Genomic DNA, 1,350 nt, shown 5'->3' with positions numbered 1-1,350 from the left:
TAGTTGCATTAGGTAAGGGTAGATTTCGTTGCGTAAGGTTTCGTTAGGTTAGGTTTTGTTAGGTTAGGTTGCGTTAGGTTAGGTTTCGTTAGGTAAGGTTTCGTTAGGTTAGGTTTTATTAGGTTAGGTTGCGTTAGGTTAGGTTTCGTTAGGTTAGATTTCGTTGCATATGGTTTCGTTAGGTTAGGTTTCTTTCGGTAACGTTCGGTTGGGTTATGTGTGGTTGGATTACGTTGCGTTGCTTTAGTTCACTCGCTCAGTTGTAGCCACCTGCAGTTACAAATCACGCGCAGTTAAAAACAACGCAAATTGACCTCGCGCAGTTGCATACCTCGCGCAGTTGCATACCTCGCGCAGTTGCAGACCACGTGCAGCTACACTCCTTGCGCAGTTGCTGGCCAAGCGTAGTTGCAGAGCACGCGCAGTTGCAGACCAAGCGCAGTTGCCGACCTCGCGCAGTTGCAAACATCGCGCAGTTGCAAAGGGCGCAAAACGGACCTCGCGCAGCTGCAGACCTCACGCAGCTGAAAACCTCGCGCACTTACAAACGCTTCACATTGGCATCGCGCAGCTGCAAACCTCGCGCAGTTGCAAACCTTGCGCAGTTACATACCTCGCGCAGTTGAAAACCACGCGCAGCTGCAAACAGCATAATTTACCTCGCGCAGTTGCACTCCTCGCGCAGTTGCAGTCCTCGCGCAGTTGCAATCCTCGTGCAGTCACCGACCTCGCGCAGTTGCAAACCTCGCGCAGTTACCATCGTCTCCATATAGCTAGTTGTAAGGAACAGTTTGTGCCTTACAAATGACACAATTTGCCATGTAGATATAAAACTTACAAACGCTTCACATTGGCATCGCGCAGCTGCAAACCTCGCGCAGTTGCAAACCTCGCGCAGTTACCATCGTCTCCATATAGCTAGTTGTAAGGAACAGTTTGTGCCTTACAAATGACACAATTTGCCATGTAGATATAAATTAGAAAATATATAAGAGACGACGCGCCCGCGCACATGCGACCGCCAGTGTTCGGGATCGGTCGGGTTCACCCGACCCAAAACGTTCTGTCCGCTAAAGGTGCGGGCTAAGTTCGTCCTGACGAGTCAAACGCGACATTCTGCCGGGGTCGCTAAGAGTTCGCTGTTGGTCGCCGCCTTAGTTCGCTCTTACGTGGCGTAGGTCTCACTATGCGACTTTTAGAGTTCACTTTGAAGTACTTGACGTACCGAAAGCTATCCTGGTGCACCACGTCTCTTTTAAGTCGCCAAAAGTTCAGATTTGGCGTGGGTATGCAAAGGGGAGGGGGCAGGAGGGTAGGAGAAAAGGGGAGGGGGCAGGTTTTATTTCCTTC

The 1,350-nt window shown here is 50.5% G+C and overlaps 1 protein-coding gene across 4 annotated transcripts in view; it reads right to left on the bottom strand.

The window, feature by feature from the left end:
* LOC113216275 (venom protease-like) overlaps positions 1-1,350 on the bottom strand; it is a 53,496-nt gene that overhangs the window by 29,234 nt on the left and 22,912 nt on the right. The gene's annotated exons all lie outside the window — the stretch shown is intronic.

This window comes from Frankliniella occidentalis, unplaced genomic scaffold (genome assembly GCF_000697945.3).
Source record: "Frankliniella occidentalis isolate FOCC.00 unplaced genomic scaffold, Focc_3.1 Scaffold108, whole genome shotgun sequence".
NCBI lineage: Eukaryota > Metazoa > Arthropoda > Insecta > Thysanoptera > Thripidae > Frankliniella > Frankliniella occidentalis.
This window is presented reverse-complemented; position numbering and strand designations above follow the sequence as displayed.